The following is a 21,348-nucleotide window of genomic DNA, read 5'->3' on the forward strand; positions in this document are numbered from 1 at the left end:
TAGGTGAACTATATGATGTAGGAATATACCAAACGCACACATGCACATGCCTCAGCATCTCGCAGCATCCTCATTTCACAACATACGTTATGAGTCACATGCACTCACCTACCTGGTGCATCTGGTGTTACTGCTTTCCTTCTCATTTCTACCAATTTACAGTAACTCACAAACTGTAACTATTTCACAAGCAAATGTCAGTTCTTTTCAAGGTGAAATGCTGTATCTGCCAGAGATGTATGGCCTTTTGGATAGCAATCCAACATGCTACAAACTACACTACCAGAGCAGCTTATAATCATACTGTTGTTGCTACATGCTGTTAAGTCAATTATGACTCATGGTAACCCTAGGAACAGACTCTGAACCTTGCCCTATCTTGAGCCAACCTCACCATCTTTGACCCCATTGCCACAGTCCCTGGGTCAATCCACCTCTTCTAGAGTCTTCCTTCCCTGTGCTAAATCTCTTCCCTTGCAAGCATGATGTCCTTCCTCAAGGGCTGTTCCCTCTTGGCATCATGTCCAAAGTAGGTGAAAATCCTAGTTTCCAGGGAACAACTTGATTTCATCCCCTCCAGGCAGAAGTTTGATCTCTTGGTAGTCCATAGTGTGTTCAATACTTTTCTCCAGCACCACAACTCAAAGGCATTGATTCTTCTTCTGTCTTCCTTATTCATTGTCCAGGTCTCAGATGCATAGTGAGCAATTGAGAAGACTGTGGCCTGGGTCAGGCAGATCTTAGTCTCTAGACTGACATAATTGTTTTTTATGACTCTAGAGAGGTCTCTGACAGCACACTTTCTAAAAGCAACTCATCTTTTGGTCTCCTGACTGCTGATGCCAAGAATGTTGATTGTGGATCTGAGCAAGATGAAATTGTTAACAACCTCAATCTTTTCTCTATCATACTGCTGATGGTTTTCTTGATGTTGAAATGCAGTCCATATTGAAGGCGACAGTCCTTGATTTTCTGCAGCAAGCACTTCAAGACCTCCTCAGTCCAAATCATCACAGTATATATTTATTAACTATTTGATGTGTGTAAAAATGTGTTACTACTTGTATAGGATTATCCCAGCCTTATTTTTTCCATAAATGCTATGAATTTTATTGTGCAATTGTACCAGTGCAGTGAATTTTGTAATCATATTTTTTATTTTAATTGTGATTTTAACGAAAGTTAACAGAAAAGTTAGATTTTCATTCATTTCTTGTACATTTTACCCCTTCTCCATCCCTTTCCCCTCTCCCATTTATTCCTTTTTATATTTATTCATTATTACACAATTATCTCCTCCCTCCAACCTCAGTCCTGTTTGCAATGTACCTCTTAATCTGGGCTGTTGTCATACATATAACAGCTAATCACATATTCCTTTTAAACAGTTAATTTCTTCATCTTTTCCAGTGCAATGCTTGTTATCTATCCACCTTTATCCTATTTTCCTCCCAATTTTTTATGTCAGACTTGCTTTATAACAGTAGTATAACCACTGCAGAAGGTGATTTGATGCTTTCTCAAAAGTTGAAAATAGAAATACCATTTGATCTAGCGATTACATTACTGGGAATATACCATAAAAAAAAACAACAACAACAGAATTACTATCCAAACATATATATAAACCTATGTTTATTGCTTGTTATTTACAATAGCAAGGAGATGGAAGCAACCCAAGTAACAATCAGCAAATAAATAGATAGAAAAAACGATGTTGTATTTGTACACTGGATTACTACACAGCACTGAAAAATAATGAACTCTTAAAACATTAGACAACACGGGTGAACCTGGAGGACATTCGTGATATGAGATATGAAATATCTCAGTCACGAAAGGCAGGTTTTTTTTCTCTTTTTAAATTTTATTTTAATGTACGTTTACAGAAACTTAGATTTCCATTCATTCATTGCTATACACTTTCCTCCCTTCACACCCCTCCACCCTACTTTGCTTTTCTCTTTGAAAATGAAAAAAAAAAATTTTCATTGTTATACAATCTTCCCCCCACCCCCTCAAGTCCTCTCCACTATGTAGCTTTCATTCTGGACTCTTGTCATGACAATAATACCTAATCATATATCTTCTGTTTCAAGGCAGTATACATTATTTATCCCATCTTAGTTTTCTCCCAAACCCTATGTCAGTCCTGTTTTGCAACAGTGGCACCATGCAGTACTTGTCCTTTTGTGACTGAGATATTTCACTCAGCATAATGTTCTCCAGGATCACCCATTTTGTATAATATTTCATGAGTTCTTTGTTTTTCACTGCAACGTAGAATTCTATTGTGTGAATATACCACCAGAGCTTCTCTGTCCTTTCATTTGTTAATGGGCACTTGGGTTATTTACAGCTCTTTGCAATTGTTAACAAAGCCACAATAAGCATGAGCGTGCATATATCTGGTTGGGTGGCAGTTATAGTTTCTTTAGGGTATGTTCCCAGTTTTTGGATTATTTTTGTTTTTTCCTTTGTTAGTTTTCCTAGTGATTTGTTGATTTGATTAACCTTTTCAAAGAACCAAGTCCTAGTTTTGTTGGTGCTTTCAGTTGTTTATCTGTTTTTTTTTAATTTAATTCTGCTCTAATTTTTATAATTTCAGTTTTTTTAGAGGGTGTCAGGTTTTCTTACTATTCTTTTTCAATTTGTTGAAGATGTTGGGTTAAAGAGTCAATGGTAATTTTCCCCTGCCTTTTGATATGTTTGCTTATTTCTATACATTGACCTCTTATTACTGCTTTGGCTATTTCCCAGAGGTTTTGGTAAGTGGTGTTTTCATTGTCATTTGTTTCAAGAAACATTTAAATTTCATTTTTATTTTCTCTAGTACCAACTCATGTTCAAGCAAGATGTTCTTCAGCTTCCAAATGTATGAGTTTTTTTTTCTCCTTTATCCTCTTGTTATTAATTTCTAATTTTGTGGCATTGTGGTCTGAGAAGATGCTTTGCATTATTTTTATGTTTTTGAATTTATTGATGCTTGCCTTATGACCTAGAATGTGGTATATTCTGGAGAAAGTTCCATGCACACTGGGAAAAAAGGTATACTGTGCATTTTTGGGGGTGCATTATCCTATAAATATATATGACATCAAGTTGGTTTATTATATGGTTTAATTCTTCAGTATCTTTGAGTTTCTTTCTGGTAGTTCTTTCTTTTCTTGAAAGTGGTGTATTGAAATCTCCAAGTACAACAGTAGTGTTGTCTATTTCCTTTTTCAGTTTTGTTAATGTTTGTTTTATATATTTTTCAGCTCTATCATTTGGTGCATAGATATTTATTATTGTTATGCCTCTTGTTTTACTGACCCTTTCTTTAATCATTATGTGGTGACCTTCCTTGTCCTTTATGTTTTTGCATTGGAATTTATTTTATTTATTTTTTTTTTTTTGTCATTTGCTTGGTATACATTCCTCCCCATACCTTTCTTTTTAGTCTGTCTTTATCTTCATTTTTCAGGTGTGTCTCCTATAAACAGCATATTGATGGATTTTGGGGTTTTATCCAATCTGCTACTCTTTTTCTCTTCAGTGGTGCTTTTAAAGCATTTACATTCAGTGTGATTATTGAGAGGCAACGTTTTATTGCTATCATTGTGTTGAGTTCTTTTTGGTGTTGTTGCTATTTACTTTGGTCCATCTTGTTTTCTGCGGCACCTCTGTAAGGAGGACATCTCTCAGTGTTTACTATTATGCTGGTCTTGTTTTTACAAACTCCCTTAGGATCTGTTTTTCTGGGAATACCTTGATATCTCCTTCATATTTGATAGACAATTTTGCTGGGTATAGTATTCTTTGTTGACAGTTGTGTTCTTTGAGTGTTCAATATATGCAATTCCATCTCTTCTTGCATGGTTTCTGCTGAGAAATCGGCACTTAATCTTATTTGCTCTGCCTTGTAGATTACTCTTTGTGCCTCCTTCACTGCTTTCAGAATTCTCTCCTTATCTTTCATTCTGGTAAATTTGACTATGATATGCCTTGGTGTTTTTTTGGGGGGGGGCCTGTTTTATATGGTGTTCACTCAGCTTCTTGAAAATATATTCTGCCATTCTTCATTTTGCCTGTGAAGTTTTCCTCTAGTAATTCTTCCACAACTTTTTCGGTGCCTTTACTTGCTTCTACTTGTTCTGGGATTCTGATGATTGTGCATGTTATTTCTCTTGATGGTGTCCCACATTATTCTTAGGTTTTCTTCTATTCTTTTTTGATTCTGTTTTTTGCTCTAGTAGATCTGTGGTGATAATCCTATCTTCTATTTCACTGATTCTGTGTTTCATCTCTTCAACTCTATTTATGTGTCCCTCCATCATGTTGACAGCATCTGAAACCTTGGACCTCATGTTTTGGATCATAGTTTCTTGTTTTTCCAGCACCTCTAATGCTTTGTTTGTCTATCTCCATTGTTTTGGATTTTTTTTTTAAGCTCCTCTTGAATTTTGCTTGCAGTGACCTGTAATTCTTCAAGTTTGTTTTTCACCCCTTGAAAATATTCAATACTTTTTGTTTTAAAGTCTGTGTCAGAAATTTCCATCAGACTTGCTTCAGGGAATTCATTGCTACTGTGTCATTTTGGGGGGTGATATCTTGCTTTGCACTTGTGTGGCAAGTGAGGTACCCTGCTTCTTTTGGGACATTGATGTGGTAGAGTTTTTCATGTCTGAGGTGATACCTGGTTCTTGATCTGATGTCATTGCTCCAGGAGAAGGTTGGGCAGGCACATGAGCAGATGCATGTAGGGTGGGTGCACATGCAGGCACATGCATTGTGGGGAGGGGAGACGTGCACAAAAATGCTCACAGGGAGGGATGCGGGGGACCTGAATGGAAAACCCATTTTCCCCTCAAGATCTGTGTCTGCCACTCCAGTTGAGATCTAGCTTTCTCTGTCCCTCCTGCTTAAGGTGATAGGGTCCTACAGTTTGTCCAGCACTCAGCTGTGATTCCTCCTAAGTACCTTCCTCAAATACCAGTTGTCTTGTTTGTTCCTAGCTGTGGGTCCCTCTGTGGCTCACTGCTTCATGATATGGCTCGCTGCTCCTCACTGATGTTCACTGTCCCCGTGGTTCTCAAATGTTCATGCTGGTCCACAGCAATGTTTTGAGAACACCTATATATTTATGCTCCCTTTTTAGCCTGAGGCCTGCACGGCTGAGTGTCTGACAGCACTTTGTTCCCCGAAGTGCCTAAATGATGTAGAAGGAAGCCTGTTATTCCCTTCTCTAACCTCTGTTGAGATGCCCAGGACCTCCCTGTTTGAGTTAAGGGGACCCACATGGACAGCAGTTTGTTCCCCAAAGTAACTTAATCCTCAATGGTACACGAGTTTTCCGGGGAGGTTGATAAATCCTATAGATTTGGTGTATACTATTGTCTTCCTGGCATTGACCCATGGACTTGTGGGATTTATAGTTATTCATACCAGCACTAAGAATCTTCCCTCCTTGCACACAAGCTGTACCCTGTCTCTGCCTCCCTCTGTCTGTCCTGCTTTGCCCTGTGAACTCCAAAATTTAAAGATGGTGTTGACTCATGGACTTCTGGGATTTGTAGTTATTTTTACCTGCGTGTTGTAGGTAGCATTGAGAAGCTTCCCTCCACGTGCACAGGCTGTATACACTGGCTCTGCCTCCCTCTGTCTGCGCCCATCATCCATTTCTGAAACAACAGAACTTTGAAAACTCTATGAACAACAGAAGGATATTGTTTGATATGTTGTTGTTGTTGTTATGTGCCGTAGAGTCCCTTGCGATTCATAGCGACCCTATGTACAACAGCCCTAAACTCTGCTCTGTCCTGTGCCAATTGCACTGTCTCTGACACTCCCATCCTGATTATCCCAGCCACTGAACCAATCCACCTCATAAAGGGCCTTCCCCTCCTGCATTGTCCTTCCACCCTCCCAAGCATGATGCCCTTCTCCAAGGACCAGTCTCTCCTCACAACATGTCCAAAGTATGTTAGACGGAGCCTCAGAATCCTTGCCTCCAAGGAGCCACCCGGTTTAACCCTTTCCAGGACAAATCTGTTTGTTTTCCTAGCAGTCCATGGTATTCTCAATACTCTTCTCCAGCACCACAGCTTATAGTGCCAGAAAATGAGCCACTCAAGTTGGAAATGCAAAGGGGAAAGAGTTGCCCCCTCAAAGTAGTCTACTTTAATGGCAAAGATGGAGTAAAGCTTTAACCCAGTGAAATACTTTCTTTTGCTGATGTGACAAGAGTAAAATGAGGTGTCAAGCACAATGTATGCAAATTTTGTATCCAAGCCAATATAAAAGAAAAAAATTTAAAAATACAGAGATTAATAATGCATTATGAAGATGTTGATTTTTCTTCTGTAATGGACTGCTTTTGTTAGGTGCTATCAAGTAGAACATGACTCATAATGACCCTATGGACAAAAGATCTAAATCATGTTCTATCCTGTGATATCCTTATGCTTCCTGACACACAAAAGCCCATTGCAGCAGTCACTGTATCAATCCACCTGGTTGAGGGTCTTCCTCTCCTTTACTAACCCTCGACCCTTTCCAGCATTGTGTCCTTCTCCAAGGAATAGCACATCTAAGCAACATACCCAAAATATGTGAGGCGAAGCTTCATTATTCTTGCTTCCAAAGAGCACTCCGGCTGCACTTTCTCCAAGACATATCTATTTGTTCTCTTGACTGTCAATGGAATGTTCAGTACTCTTCTCACATCACACATCAAAGCCACCAATTTTTTTTCTGTCATTCTTACTCATTATTATCCAGCTCTTGGATGCATATCTAGTAAATGGAAAGACTATGGCCTGAATCAGACACACCTTAGTCTTCAAACTGATATCACTTCTCCTCAATAATTTGGAGAGGTCCCTAACTGCATACTTTCCCAGTGAAATGCATCTCCTTTTTCTGACTCCTGATACCAGGGATGATAACTGTAGATCCAAGTAAGATGAAACTGTTGACAGTTGCAATCTCCTTTACATCCATCATGATGTTGCCTATTGGTCCAGTGGTAAGAATATTTGTTTTCCTAACATTGAGATGCAATATATACCAAAGGCTGCATTCTTTGATCTTTTGCAACAAGGGCTTCAAGCCCTCCTCATTTTCAACAAGGAAGGTTGTATCATTAGCATAGCACACGTTATTGATGAGTCTCCCTCTAGTCCTGTTGCCAAACTCTCCACACAGAGTCCAGCTTCTCAGATAATTTGCTCCACATACATATTGAATAGGTATGGAGAGAGAATACAACCATGACACACTCTTTTCCCAATTCCAGATCATACAGTGCTCCCCTGCTTTGTTTGCACAACAGTTTCCTGATCCAGGTATTGGTTCCGCATGAGCCCATCCCCATTCTTCTCAATGTCAACCTCAACTTGTCATGATCTACACAGTCAAATGCCTTTGCATAGTCAATAAAGCACAAATAGACATTCTTCTGGTATTCCTTACTTTCAGTTAGGATCCATCTGACATCAGCAATGATATCCCTAGTGCCATGGTTTCTTCTAAATCCTGCTTGAACTTCTGGTAACTCCTTCTGTTCCAGCCATTTTTGAATGTTCTTCAGCAGTATTTTGCTTGCACATGATACCAATTATATTGTTCAATAATTTCCACATTCAATTGGATTACCTTTCTTGGGAATGGAAACAAATATGGGCCTCTTCTAATCCATTGAACAGACAGCTGTCCTCCAAATTTCCTGGTATAGAGTGGTGAGTGCATCTCTTATCTGAAACAAGTTGATTTCTGGAACCTTATTTTTTGCCAATTCCTTCAATGCAGCTTCTACTTCTTTCTTCATTACAATTGGCTCCCACTCAAATGGTACTTCGTGAAATTGTTCAGTGTCAATCAATTCTTCCTGGTACAGTGACTCTATGTATTCCTTCCATCTTTTTTTGATGCTTTCTGGGTCATTCAATATATTGCCTAATATTGCAACACAAAGCTTAAATTTGTTTTTCACTTCTTTCAGCATGAGAAATGCAGAGAAGTGGACTAAACTGCTATCCTTTTGTACCATGTACCTTTTGTCAAATGACCAACAAATACATAAAACCAAATTATTCTCTAAAACAAACAAACAAAATAATCGGAACATTGAATGTTAGGATCAGAATCAGAAGCTGGTCAGAATGAATGGTAGGGCAGATACCAGTAGGATAGAAGTAGATAGAGCACACACTGGGAGCCAATGAGGAGCAAGAGTCAAGTGAAGTGACTAAGATTAGGCCCAATTAGTAACAGGGACATTGGACTTAAATGCCTAGTTTTAGGTGCTTGAGTAATGTCATGAGAAAGGAACTGAAACCACCAAACACATCATCTCATTGGCTCAGGCTCATACCAGAAGCACACCAATCTTTGGAACCAATATGCTTTGTCTTTTTCTACACTTTTACCTCTGGATAATGACTCATATTGCCTTATGAGAGGTATCTTTTTTAATAAAACTACCTTTTTCCCCCTCCTGTTTTCTTGCCTTTCCTCTCAACCGTGTGGTCTAATAAAGATTCAGCCTACACTGAGATTATTTTTAAGTAGGACATAACTAGGTAAAACCAGGAGATTCATCCACAACTGATTTTTACTGTTGCTTCCCACCTGGTTCAATTCTATAGGGAGGGGTTGAACAGTGGCATTCACTGCATATGATATGAAAAGTACATAGAATAGAATGGGGTTCTGGTTCTCTGTGTGTGATAGAGGGATGGATGGCACTTAAATAACAACATCAATAACAACAGATGTTGGAGTAGACTGGACTGGGGCTAGAACCTTATACATAGTCTTATATACTGTGTAAGGAGTTTGCATTTTTTTCCCACTAATATAGTGATTGTTGTTGTGGTGTACCATTGAGTTAGAACCGACTCATAGCTCATCCTTCTCCCATGGAGCAGATGGTGGATTTGAATCTCTCTCCAAATATTTTAAGTATAGGAGATCTTATGTTTTATATTAAGGACTAAGTGGAAGAAATGAGACTACTTGGGATTCTTTGTAATAGTATAGTTGAGACGTATTAGGATGTATTTTAGTTATTTATTTGTTTTGTTTTGTTATAGTAAATACCACAAATGAGTGGCTTTAACAAATAGAATTTTATTCTCTTTTAAGTTTAGAAAGCTAGAAGTTTAAATTGAGGTTGCCAGCATTAGTGGAATGGATCCCCACCCCCACCCCTGCCTCCCACACCCAGAGAAAGTTCCTTGCTTTCTTCAGAATCTGTGGACTTGGTCTTCTTTGAAGATCTACATGTATCTTGACCTTCTTATTGTCAAGGAGCTTCTCTGAACAGAGATATGAGTCAGGGATTGCACACTATATTCTAGGCAATTCTTTATTGTTTATCATATTCTCTCTTAGCTAGTTTCCTCCACTTTTATCTCCCCAAACAATGCATTTTATCTCTGTGGAGATAAATGTGTTATAGGTCACATGCTAGAGAAACTTCTCATCCATTTATTAACTTGTTGTTACTGTCCTTAGATGCCATCAAGTGCCCTCCTACTCACAGTGTCTCTATGAACAACAGATCAGAACTTTACCCAGCCTGTACCATCCTTATGATCTCTGATATGGTCAAGTCTGTTGCCACAGTTACTGTGTCAATCCATCTTTTTTGAGGGTCTCCTCTTTCTCTGACTCTTCACCTTTCCCAGGCAGCATGTGTTTTTCTGAGGCCTGCCCCTCCCAAGAACATGCCCAAAGTATATAGATGAAGTTTCACCATCCTTACCTCTAAGAAGCATCCTGTTTTTTCTTTTGTCAGCCCATGAGAACTTCAATACTCTTCTCTAACACTACAGTTCAAAGGCATCAATTCTTCTGTCATCCATATTTCTTGCTCAATGTTTAGATGCATAGGAAACAAATGAAAAAACCCCATAAAACAACAAACAACATATCAAAACCCAACCTATCAAGATTGTAATACAGTTGAGAGGTGTAGCATTCCACCATTAATCTTTGTCACAACTATTTCATTTATCAGCTCATGGGAAATTATTACACCGTTTCATAACATGCATGTATTCTGAGAGGCCAATAATTAAATCTTTGACAGAGTGTAAACTTTCAAACTGGTAAAGAGGTGTTTGGATTTAAGCTGTGGTATGGTTTGCTGTCTGGAGGCCTGCCAGTTATTACTTAAGAAACAACATAAACTTCTAATATTTAGACTGTATCTCTGGCTTTAATTCCTAAAACCTTCGGCTAAGGTGGCCCACTTAAAAAAGATACTGTACCCTTTTGAAGGAATCTAGACGATTTTACCAATTTTCTTTTTCTACTGAAATACCATGCAAGATCACTTTCAAGAGATGAGAGTGCCCTTGAAGGTATCTTTTGTAATCAAAAATGCTAATTTATTTTCACTAATTTCTATGCCTTTCTTTTACAAGACACTTAGGATTAATAAAATAAATTACAACACACAATTACTTGAATCCTGGGATGCTTAAGGAATTAACTGAAACAAACCCTTCTGAAAACTCTGAGAGGCTTGCTGAGGGGCCAATGATACCAGATGCTGTATATCGCTCATATTTAGAAATACAGAAATAATAGGAGGATTAATTTTGAAAGTCTAAGAGGGATTACAGGATAGTTGAGGAAGATCAAAATGACTCTTAAAGAACTAATCTTGTCAAACTAATCTAACTTTTTCTCTACAACAGCCTGGAAGTTGTCATGTGTCTTGATACTTATTGTGCTTTTGATTAGGCATTTGAATGGCGTTTTGCTCCACAGTCTGGGCAAATTGATTTGGAACATTTTCCCACTCAGGGGTCCCTGGGTCAGAGGGAGGCTTAGCTAGCTGCACAGAGGCACTGATGAGTCCAATCATTAGGGGTGGGAGAGTTTGGTCCTGAATAAATGGAGAATAAAATGCTCACATGAGGATCACTTTGTTAAAACAGGGCAGGACAGTCTGAACTTGTGAACACCAAGCATTGCTGATTATTGTTAAAGGATGAGGAATAGAGATGGATGTCATGGGGAGGCCCTGTAGTGAGTACACTAGCCTCTCTACTTGGTTTATTGATCTTTGAAGGCTGGGCCTGGGTGTGGAGTGTGGAGCAGGATGCCACTGGCTAGCTCAGTACTTCTTGAATTCTGTCTTTTACCTTTTGTTCAAAGGAGCAGAAACTCTAGCCTATATAGAAGGTAGGCTGAAACTCAGAGTGATCTTATCATAAATTAGAAAGTAAACTTCTTTCCCCCCATGTGATCAGGATTAATTAGTCACTAACAAAGTCAGACAAGGTGGCAATCTACTTTAATGACTAAGAGACACCTGTAATTAAATTAACAACACCAAATTATAAACAAATAATTAAAATACAGAAGGTCTTGTAAGTTTGTATTTTCCAGAAAGATTAAAGGAAGAAAAGTACTACTTATACAACTTCTTTATCTCATTTTTTTTAATCTCATTTTTAAGTATAAATTGATAAATTTTATTATTAGAATTAAAAACCCCTAGTGGTATCACCCAAGCATTGACAACTCTCCTTCATAGGGTTACTATGAGTCGCCTGCAACTCCACGGCACTTAACAACAACAACAGTGCTATCAAGTTAATGTGGACTCAAATTACAAAGTAAAAGTTTTCACTAGGATTTTCTTGTCTGTCATTTTTGTGACGGAGTTGTACTGCTAAAGGAGAGAACACATCTCTGATAGTTTGATTCCACCAGTGGCCCTGCACGAACAATATGGACAATTGTCTTGGAAACCTGCTGGAAAGTCAGCTATGAGACTGTACCACGGTGATGAGATGACGAGAATCTTTAGGGAAGCAGGTGCACCAGGTCTTTCTCCTACAGCAGCACTGAGTAAATACAAAGTGCCAACCTTCCTTAGGAGCAAGCACAAATTGTGACTGTAGGGCTTCAGGTGATTATACTATCAGTTCTAAATCATCCTTAGAAACAGTATTACATAATCTATAAAAATGAGTATTTTTTTATAAGTCCTCTTGGAGAATAAAGGTAATAATAATGGCTATAATTCACAGAAGACTTAATATGTGATGAGCCATATGTTAAGCATTCTTTTTTCATTACTTAATTGAATTTTTATTCTCTTATATTTAGCAGAATGGAAACTTAGGCTCAGAGTTTTGTTTTATGTTTTATAACATACCCCAAGTCCCAGAGTTAAGGAGAGACTGTTGCTGAATTAATTTTACATCTAGTTTATACCAGCATTAACTGAAGAAAAGGAAAAGACACTTCTCTGCATACTTTTTAGAAGTGGTACCACCTAGTCATTTATTCTCTGAGAACAAAATGCTGTCAATGGCTGCATATTTAACTCTTGACGATTAATGAAGCTAAAGATCAATTTAATATTCACAGCTCATTATTTTGGACTATGGCTTGGCTGTTCTGATTCTAGAATCTCCTGAGGGAAGCGGAGACCTACGTTTGCTTCTCTGAAGTGTCTAAACAGGCCATATGTATGGTCAATCTCTGCAGCCCAAACTTGTGGTTTGGATCAGACTAGTCCTACTCACAAATACACTATCACCATCCTCTTAGCCCACCTACACATCACTCTTGAGTAGATCTTAACTGATTCCACCCTTTCTTTGTTAAAAGAAAGCAATGCTGCTTGTTGCTACAGTTATTTTCTGCCAAGACATCGTGTAAGAAGTGTAAAAATAAGAGCAATTACTATTATTTGTTTGACTGCTTTCTCTTATTTTTTTCCTAGAAAATCTTTGCAAGCCTCTACATGTAAAAATATTTTTCTAAGTAATTATTACAGTCATCTTTTATTAACTATGTATTTTTAACTAAGTCAAACTTAAAATATTTATCTCTGAATGTGGTCACCTGCCTCTTGTTCTCAGACTTGTGAAGATAATCCGATAAAGGTTTTATGGAAACAGGAGGCCATTTGATTTAATTTTTCCTCACTCTACCCTGATCAGATTTCTTCCAATATTTAAACTCCAGCCTTGAATTTGCTTTTCAGTTCTTTCAACTTGAGGAATGCCAAATGTGTTCTTCTCTTGTGACTTCCTAACTCCAGTTTTTTGCAAATTTCATTTTATGTCTTCATTTTACTTGGATCTACAATCAACACCTAGGTTAACAGCAATCAAGAAGTCAAGAGACTTGTTACATTGGAAAAATATGTTGTCAAGGAACTCTCTGTAAAGTGCATGGGATCCAAGCTGTCAGCTTTTCAGTTATTTCCTATGCATCCTAATAAGGATGACAGAAGAAGAACAGATACCTCTGAGTTGTAGTGTTGGAGGAGAAAAAATACTGAATATCCGATAGATTGCCAAAAGAACAAACTGTCTTGAAGAATGTGCAACCAGGGTACAGGGTACTCTTTAGAGAGACGTTGTGAAACTTCATCTCACAAACTAGGGACTTGTGGTCAGAAAGGACCAATTTGTGGAAAAGACCTCATGGTTGGAGGGTGGAATGTCAGAGAAAGGGAGGAACTTCAGTAACAGTGGGATAGATCATGAGGATGGAGCAAAATTGAGGAAGGTTCAGATCTGTGTTTATAGGGTTACTATGAGTTTTAGTCAACTTGATGGCACCTAACAACAACAGTAACATTTCACCAACTAGATGGATGACTTTAAGTGAATCATTGTGCTTTTATATAGGGTTGTTATTGTGTGTCTTTGAGTTGGAACTGACCCATCCTTGACCATCCAGTGGGTTTTCAAAGGCAGCAAATTGAACGGAAGGAGACAGCATATCCTTCTCCTGAGAAGCAGCTGTTAGATTTGTACCTTTGGGATTGCAGGGCAGCTTCTTAGCACTAGTCTGCCCAGTGCCTTTTGAAAATTAGACTCAAATGCTTTTTCTCCCCCATGAAATTTTTACTTTATAGTGGTTTATTTTTGAAGTTTGTATACATTATTTTTCACACCAGATCTTTCCCATTTCCTTTATCCACCCTCTCTCTACCCATCAAATTGGGCCACCCTATGATTAACCCCTCCACTCCACCCATCCTCACCCCTCTGCTCTCCCATCACCCCCTTAGATCCTCATACACGTTTTACTAGCTACCTATTTCTACAATAATGGATTTACACAGTATTTGTCCTTATAGGACTGAGTTAGTTCACTTAGCATAATGCTCTCTCCATTCCCTCCCAAGTTAGTCATTTACAAAATCTTTGCTCCTGCATGCTATGTAGTATCCCATTGTGTGAATGTACCATAATTTCTCAATCCATTCAATTGTGGTTGGATATTTGGGCCTGACATTTAAGGTAATTTGAAGCTCTAAATGTCTATAGATGTGTAAAAATAATGATCTCTATCTAAAGCAAAAAATTACATAGTTTGATAATTTTAACTTCCCTTTGGATTTTTTTTCCTTTAGGATAATGCCAATTATGAAATCTTTCCATTAGGTTGGATATATGACTTTTTCAAATTTCTTAGCATAAGTAATTGAGGATTTCCAGTGTTGCATCTTTTTGTTAGAACATCTTAATTTGTATTCAATCAATTTATAAAGCCGTGGGGTGTTTTTGCCAGTGACTGTTCTAGAAGTTGGATTTTTCCCTTTGTTACTATTGTTTTAATCATATTATTCCTCCTGAAGTGATTGAACACCATCCAATTCTTTTTAGTACAGTGACTCTGGGTTTGCTTTCCATCTTCTTCTTGTTAGAAGAACAAACAAATATGTCTTTGAATTATAATCAGAATGTACCTTTGAAATGCAGATAGAAAATCTTTATCTTATATGCTTTGGAAAAGAGACTAGGAGGCACCAGTCCTTGGTGAACATCATTATTGGTACAGGGTCAGTAAAAATGAAGAAAGTCTTAAATGAAATAGACAAATACAGTCACTGCCACAGTTGGCTTACACATAGCAATGTGAGGATAGCAAAGGATAAACTATTTTATTTTCTTGCACAGGATTGTAATGCGTCAGAACTGACTTAGTGGCACATAAGGACAACAACTCTAAAATGTATAAAGTCCTTTCTTTAAATATCTTATTGTAATATAGCCAAATTGAAATTTAATGCCTTACTGAAACAAGGGGTACAATAGTATTGCATTTGTAGAGGTTTTTAAATTTTTAAAATCTTTATGGTTTGGATTTAGAAATTATTTTTTTCCTTTTTAAAAAATTAATTTTAATGAAAGAGACTTAGGGTTTCCATTCATTCATTGTTGCACTTTTCTCCCTGATGACTCCCTCCCCCCAATACACTGTTCTTTTTGAAAAGTAAAAGAAAAATTCTTTCATTGTTGTACAATCCCTCCCCCAAGTCCACTTCAATGTGCAGCCTTCATTCTGGACTCCTGTCATGACAGTAATACCCAATCATATACCAGTTTTAAATAGTTCTCTCCCTCATCTGTTTCAATGCCGCATTCATTATTCATCCCCTCATTCTCAGTCTTCCCTCAACCTGATGTCTCTCCTGTTTTACAACAGTGGCCTTATGCAATATTTGTCCTTTTGTGACTGAGATATTTCACTCAGCATTATGTCCTCCAGGGTCACCCATTTTGTTTAATATTTCATGAATTCCCTGTTTTTCAATGCTGCATAGTATGTACTTAGCAGTTCTTATAGAATACCATTAGTGAGTGGGTGAATCTTTGAATGGCTCTGTTTCTGAAAGAAAGAATTAGCATGAGGTGAAGTTCTGGGTAGTGAAAGAGGTTTTATGTAAGTTACAAGACATTATGTAGCTGTAATTGTAAAACTGTTGGAAATACTTGTTCCTCTTCTCACCTACTGTGGATTTTTAATTAACTGCACATTTCTCTGTGATTTCTTGATGACACGGATAGTGACTTGCTAATAACTGTAATTCCAGAACATAGCACAAAATCTGGCCCATCTATATGATCCCTTTATCGTAAGTGCTTAATACTTGCTTGGTAAATAGTAAATAAATGAATGGAGGAAATTGAAAGATTTCCAGTGGGGCGGGGGGGAGGGGGGGAAGAAAGAAAGATTTCCAGTGTTGATTTAGCAGGGACAAATTAAGTAAACAAAGTGATCTTTTCTGCCTGCTAGCAAGTTAATTTCATTATCTTTTAAGAAAGAATCTTTCAAAAATACCCCGTTTGTTGTTGCGTATTTGAATAGATATAACATATCAAAATTTATATTCCTTAATAGCTGTGATTGACATACCTAAATATGTCTCCAAAGAATTCTGAAGCATTATTCTTTTGTTTGAAGTTTCACTAAAGTTTAGAGTAGTAGCTATGTGAGAGTAGACTCACAGAGTTTGGTTTTTCTCCCTTTCTAAATTATTTGTACTGATTGAAACATCATTATTTAAATGGATGTCCCAGGGATGAAGAATCTTCTCCCCCAAGGACGAGAATCAATTCCAATTCTATAATTGAGAAAACACATCTGCCCTCAGCTACATTTATCTTCAAAGGACAAATACCCAGACATGGAAAGCATTTGGTTCTCAAGAGAATGGAAACAAGAGGGAGGTGGTATCACTTCCAAAATTGCATTTTATGATTTAAATTAAAAAAAAAAAAAGCATGTAGGTCTCACAAGAAAACAGAATCTATTCAAGATCTACCCTTAAGTATAAATTAAGTTTAATTTGTGTGGCCAGACTTATTTTCTTGTATCCTATAAAAGGAAACTTCAGATTGTGTTACAGTGCTCAATTATAAGTCTGAATTAATAAAACTGTCTTAATTGATCTGACATTGCTAGCAAGGAGACCCCACCATCTAGTTACACTTCTCTTATCTTGGATTTTACATTTCCATATAAGGAGGATTGGAACTAACAAATTTCTGTTTTCTTAATGACATACCACATTCACAGTAACAATTCAATGCCCTGGCTCACAGCTTTATCTACCAATCTACAGTATGTTCTGAAGCTAGTTAAATTAACTTAGCTATCAAAATGCTAGGCTTGATAGCTCATTTATCTTTCTGTCTCACAACTCGACATTACAATGCGGTGGTGATTGATCTTGCATCTTCCAGGTACCATATAGTATAAAAACTAAGAGAAGATTAATTAAAAGCTGTCTTATTCAGACAGGTTTTTAAATAAGTTTTAGATTTACACTATATATCAGCTGAAGCAGAAAGAAATTCTAAGACTAGAAGCTCTGTAACATCAATTGGATTTTTCTTTTATGTAGAATATGTATGCTCTGGTTCTGAGGACCATTATTATTCTTTAACATACATTGAATACCAAATTGAAGAAGAAAGAACATGGGACAAGGTCCTCCTGTTTTCTCCAGTCCAAGGCAGTGTGGCAGAGAAGTACATCGAGTTGTTGCACAAATATCCATATGCTCTATTGTCACTAGTTAAGCATTCATTTTATTATTTTTCTTTTATTTTTTATGCTTGAGATATTTTTAGTGCACATCAGGAAAGAAAATGATTGCCAAAAAGCAAGAAAGAGGAAATACTTATATATAAATGTATACAATTTAAGGGAGAATGTCTTAGGAATTTGTGGGAGTCATCGATAATTTTTAAACCCTTTCAATCTGTATGCTGATCAAATCATTCAAGAGGCTGGGCTATATGAAGAAGAATGTGGCATCAGGATCAGAGGAAAATTCATCAACAACCTGCATTATGCAGATGACACAGTCTTTTTTTTTAAAATAAAATTTTTATTTTATACAGGCTTACTTACAAAGTTCATACATACTCCTTTTTACACTGGATATTTCCCATTTCTGTTACCCACTCCTCCCTCTGCCCATCAAATTGTGTGACCCTTTGATTACCGTACTACTCATCCTCACCCTTCTGTTCCTACCCTCCCTCTCTTGGATTCTTTTAAACATTTTACTAGTTGTCTCTTTATAAAATAATTGTCTTAAGCAGTATTTGTCCTTATGGGACTTAGTTAGTTCACCTAGCACAATGTTCTCCAGTCCCTCCCAAGTTAGGCAGTGATTTTTAAAATGCTCCAGCATGCTATGTAGTATTCCATTATTCCATCATGGAATAATTTCTCAATCCATTCAATTGTAGTTGGACATTTGGGCTGTTTCCCTGTTCTTCCGATGGTGATAATGCTGCTGTGAACAGTGGTGTACAAATCTCTGTTTATGTGTCACTTCTAATTTCTCAGGGTATATTTTCAAGCAATGGAATAGTTGAGCCATACAGAATTTCTGTGTTCACCTTTTTGAAGAAGCACCAAACTTGCAACAATGAATGAGTGGAAGCCCAAAATCTCTGTAAATGTTTATGAAAATTAATAAAATATAATTATAGAAAAAAAAAAGAAGAAGCACCAAACTGCCTTCCAGAGTAGTTGTACCATGTCACAATCCCACCAACAATGTATAAGAGTTCTTATTTCACCACATCCTCTCCAACATTTATTACTTGTTGCCATGTTAAGCTTTGCCACTACTACTTGAGGGTGAGATTGTATGTCATTGTGGTTTGATTTGCATCTCTCTTATTGCCAGTGATTTTGAGCATTTCTTCCTGGATCTGGTGGCCATTCAAATATCTTCCTCTGTGAAAAATCTTTCCATGTCTTTTGCCCATTTTGTAATTGTATTATCAGTATTTTTATTTATTTATTTATTTTTTTAGGCCCTGTAGGTTTCTGTAAACTTTTGATATGAGACCCTTACCTGAAATGATATTGCCAAATGTTTTTCCCCAGTCAGTAGGTTTTCTTTTCACTCTGGTGGAAAATGTTTTTGGTGTGCACAGGGATTTAATTTTTAGGAGGTCCCATGCATCAACTTTATCCTCTTAAGATTGTATATTCCTGGCTTTATTTGACAGTGTCTTTATATCATAGATGAGGGCTTCAAAGCTTTATCCCGTTTGTCACCTTATGAGCTTTATGGTCAGCTCTATGGTGTACCTTGAGTTGATTTTTGTGTGTGCTGTGAAATGTGGATCCTGTTTTAGCTTTTTGTAGATTGCAGTCCAATTTTGCCAGCACCAGAAGAGGTCAGATGATACAACCTTGCATGTTGAAAGCAAAACTGATTTGAAATGCTTACTCTAGAGAACAAAGACTACCTACAGTGTTTAGTATGCATTGCATTTCAGCATCAAGAAGACAAAAATCATCACCACTGGGATAATAGGCAACATCATGATTGAAGACTAAAGAGAAAACTGAGGTTGTCAATCGTTTCTTCTTACTTGGATGCAAAATTAACATCCTTGGTGCCAGGAATCAAGAAATTAAGTTGGATTACACTGGATGAATCTGTTGTCAAGGATTTCTCTAAGGTGTTAAAGAGCAATGATGTCAAATTAAAGATTATGGTGCGACTGATTCAAGAAGAGGTCTTTTGAATTACTTTTTTTTGGATATAAAAGTTGGACAATGACTAAGAATGACAGAGGAAGAATTGGTGCCTTTGAGCTGTGGTGGTAGAAAATAGTACCGAATAATCTATGGACTGCCAAAAGAAAAAATAAATACCTCTGGGAGAAAGTGCAATCAGGATTGGTCTTTGGAGGCCAGGATGGTGAAACTTTGTCTCATGTATTTGGGTGTATAATAAGGAGGGACTGGTCCTTCAAAAAGGACATCATGCTTGGAAAACTGAAGAATCAGTGAATGAAAAGAAGACCTTCCATGATTCGGTTCAGCGACTTTAATGATGGTTTAAAATATGTCACAGATGATGAGAAAGAATAGTATGTATTAGGGCAACTTTGAGATCCACTGTTCATATAGTTGTTCTGAGTCATCATCCACTCAACAATAGCTGACAACATTTATGTGTGTGTGTATGTGTAATGCACATATATACACACAAATATACACACATAGACATACATATATACACACATATGTATGTGTGTGCATATATATATATATATAAAATGTAGCTTAGTTATCATTTTGTAAAAAACCCAAATCTGTGATATTACCATATGACTCATTCCATTCTTTACAATAATCTTGAAAAACTACCGTGGAAGAATTTTTGTCCATTCCTACTCTGGAAATGCACTAAGCAGTGATACTCTCTTTAAGGGTATTCTATGCTGACCCTCACTAAGTCACTGTTGTGAAGTCAGAACTGACACATAGCTGACTGTTGGGTTTAGCAGTACAAATCACTATGGACTAGGCAACCAAACAATCCTGAAGTCCATGGCACTTGTTAGAAATGTCTGTGGGCATCTCCACAGACCTATGGAATTCTGTCAGGGGGTAGGATCCAGCAACCTGTGCTTTAACAATATTAACGAAACATTTCAAATTTTAGAATTGCTTCCCTAGAAAACTGAAGTAACTCCTGTGTCTAATGAAAATTTTAAATGGAATTTTTATTTTTGCAAACTGATAAACATAGCTACAAAGAATTAATGGGGAAAACAATGAATGATTCAATTCTATAAGAGGCGGAACACATCAGAGGCTGTCTCCTAAATTTTGCATGTATATTAAAATTTTGGAAATGTATCACAGTGTAAATATATCAGGAAATCATTTTGGGTTGGTTTTTCTTTTAATTTAAAGGGGGGAAATGGGTAGCAAATTCGTTTGTAAAGTTTAAACTCTGACTTATCTGTTTTGTAAGTAGATTTTTATGTATTGAATTTTCTTAGGAGGAGGCCGATTGTATCAGGTAGTTCTATTTATTGGAAAAGTTTCTGAAGAAATATGTGATTAGTTGATATGGGAGTCAAAATATGCTAGGTTATAGAAACCCAAGAAAAATGTTGTCTTTCTTTAGAAATACTTTTAAAGTGGAATCTGATACTTTCCCCATAGTTTCATGCCGAGAGCCCCATTTCCCCCTGATGATGGTGCACAGAAGGGTCAAACAGCCTGGAGTACTAAGTATGCAAGTCATTGCAACAGCTTTCCACTTAGCCACTTTGTGACCTTGACAAGTTCCTGGCTCTTGGAGATTAAGTACCAGGTGGTAGTCAAACTTCTCTAGGCCAGTATATTAGTTCCCTAGGGCTGTGTAATGAAGTATCACAAGCTGAATAGCGTATTAGAACAGAATTTTATTAGTGCCCTGTTCCAGAGTTCATGGCGTACACAGGGTCTCCTTCTCTCTGAAGCTCTTTGAAGTAAGTTTCATTCTTTGTGTCTCTTAGCTACTATTAGCTTCTAAATTCCTGTTTGCAGCTGCAACATCACCTGGAGTTCTTCCCTCTTTGTGTCTCTTACCTCTTTTCTAAGCACATAACTCCTATTGGATTCTGATTCCTCCTACTCCTCATGTTTAAGAAAATGTTATGAAACACCCAATTTTCAAACACAGTTACATTCACAGGTACAAGAGGGCACGCTCTCGTGCTCCCTCACGCTCGCTCATGCTCTCTCTCTCTCTTTCTCTCTCCCGCGCGCGCGCGCGCG

This window comes from Elephantulus edwardii, unplaced genomic scaffold (genome assembly GCF_000299155.1).
Source record: "Elephantulus edwardii isolate Elephantulus edwardi_28Jun2011 unplaced genomic scaffold, EleEdw1.0 scaffold00032, whole genome shotgun sequence".
Lineage (NCBI taxonomy): Eukaryota > Metazoa > Chordata > Mammalia > Macroscelidea > Macroscelididae > Elephantulus > Elephantulus edwardii.